Source organism: Solea solea, unplaced genomic scaffold (genome assembly GCF_958295425.1).
Source record: "Solea solea unplaced genomic scaffold, fSolSol10.1 scaffold_176, whole genome shotgun sequence".
In the NCBI taxonomy this organism is placed as follows: Eukaryota; Metazoa; Chordata; class Actinopteri; order Pleuronectiformes; family Soleidae; genus Solea; species Solea solea.
This window is the reverse complement of record NW_026704175.1, coordinates 7,501-10,000: the sequence shown is the minus strand read 5'-3', so window position 1 is coordinate 10,000 and position 2,500 is coordinate 7,501.

The following is a 2,500-nucleotide window of genomic DNA, read 5'->3' as shown; positions in this document are numbered from 1 at the left end:
CCGACGGTGTCGCGTTGCCCCGGTCCCCGCCGAGGGCCGTGGGGCGTGGGATCCTGAGATTTCCCCGTGCTTCCTGTGGTTTTCGGCCGTGGAAAAACCCTAGGCGCGCCGGTTCTCGGGACCGGGCCGAGCGCCGACCTCTGTCCGAGCGCGAGCGCCTATTTTCGGATACGCCGAGTCGATTTCAACGGTCCGTATCTCGGTCATTTATCCACCTTTTCGGGTGGAACCGACGGTGTCGCGTTGCCCCGGTCCCCGCCGAGGGCCGTGGGGCGTCGGGTCCTGAGTTTTCCCCGTGCTTCCTATGGTTTTCGGCCCTCGAAAAACCCAATTCGCCCCGGTTCGAAAAAGCGGCACTTAGAAGAAATTTCGAAAAAGTGCGCTCACTTGGAAGCCGTGTTCCTATGTATGTGCCGGGAGTGTCGCACACAACCCACACAAACTCGACCAAACATGCTCTCTGGCCCATGTTGCGCAGCATCCCGGTAAACTCGGCCAAACATGCTCTCTGGCCCATGTTGCGCAGCATCCCGGTAAACTCGAACCAAACATGCTCTCTGGCCCATGTTGCGCAGCATCCCGGTAAACCTCCGCCGCGGTTCTCGGGACCGGGGCCGAGCGCGAGCGCCTATTTTCGGGTAAATTGTGACGACTTTTGACGGGCCGTATCTCGGTCATTTCTCCACCTTTTCGGGTGGAACCAACGGTGTCGCGTTGCCCCGGTCCCCGCCGAGGGCCCTGGGACGTCGGGTCCCGAATTTTCCCCGTGCTTCCTATGGTTTTCGGCCGTGGGAAAACCCTATTCGCCCCGGTTCTCGGGACCCCGGCCGAGCGCCGACCTCTGCCCGAGCGCGAGCGCCTATTTTCGGGGTAAATTGTGACGACTTCCACGGGTCATATCTCGGTCATTTCTCCACCTTTTCGCATGGAACCAGCGGCGTTCCACTCCTCTGGCCCCTGCGCAGAGCCCTGCGTTGTGACATTTTGATAAAAGCATCACCCTGGGTGGCCCTGGGAGGCGTACCTATTTTTTTGGCATAAAGAGGGGCGATTTAAAACGGGCCGTATCTCCGTCACTCCTGCACCTTTTCGCATGGGATGAACGGCGTTCCACTCCTCTGGACCCTGTGCAGAGCCCTGCCTTGTAACATTTTGATAAAATCACGTTTTTAGCCATTCTCCCGTCGGTGGCCCTGGGAGGCGTACCTATTTTTTTGGCTTAAAGAGGGGCGATTTACAACGGGCCGTATTTCGGTCACTCCTGCACCTTTTCGCATGGGATGAACGGCGTTCCACTCCTCTGGACCCTGTGCAGAGCCCTGCCTTGTAACATTTTGATAAAATCACGTTTTTAGCCATTCTCCCGTCGGTGGCCCTGGGAGGCGTACCTATTTTTTTGGCTTAAAGAGGGGCGATTTACAACGGGCCGTATTTCGGTCACTCCTGCACCTTTTCGCATGGGATGAACGGCGTTCCACTCCTCTGGACCCTGTGCAGAGCCCTGCCTTGTAACATTTTGATAAAATCACGTTTTTAGCCATTCTCCCGTCGGTGGCTCCTCTGGCTCTCTGCTCCCCCAGCCTGGGCTCCTCACCTTGGGCCACAGCCCCCTGCTCACAGAGCCCCCTGCTCCTCTGGCTCTCTGCTCCCCCAGCCTGGGCTCCTCACCTTGGGCCACAGCCCCCTGCTCCTCTGGCTCTCTGCTCCCCCAGCCTGGGCTCCTCACCTTGGGCCACAGCCCCCTGCTCCTCTGGCTCTCTGCTCCCCCAGCCTGGGCTCCTCACCTTGGGCCACAGCCCCCTGCTCACAGAGCCCCCTGCTCCTCTGGCTCTCTGCTCCCCCAGCCTGGGCTCCTCACCTTGGGCCACAGCCCCCTGCTCCTCTGGCTCTCTGCTCCCCCAGCCTGGGCTCCTCACCTTGGGCCACAGCCCCCTGCTCCTCTGGCTCTCTGCTCCCCCAGCCTGGGCTCCTCACCTTGGGCCACAGCCCCCTGCTTCTCTGGCTCTCTGCTCCCACAGCCTGAGCTCCTCACCTTGGGCCACAGCCCCCTGCTCCTCTGGCTCTCTGCTCCCCCAGCCTGGGCTCCTCACCTTGGGCCACAGCCCCCTGCTCCTCTGGCTCTCTGCTCCCCCAGCCTGGGCTCCTCACCTTGGGCCACAGCCCCCTGCTCCTCTGGCTCTCTGCTCCCCCAGCCTGAGCTCCTCACCTTGGGCCACAGCCCCCTGCTCCTCCGGCTCTCTGCTCCCCCAGCCTGAGCTCCTCACCCCGGGCCCCTGTCACAGGGCTCCGGGACCCAGCACTTTTGCCAAAACACACATTAAATGCACAATTAAGCCCACGTTAGTGGGCTTATGGCTGCAGTTGCTTGACCCTTCCGCCCAGCTTTAAAATCTTCCGTGCCCCTGGTCACCAAAGCGGCCTTCTGCCCCTGGTCACCAAAGCGGCCTCGTGCCCCTGGTCACCAAAGCGGCCTCGTGCCCCTGGTCACCAAAGCGGCCTC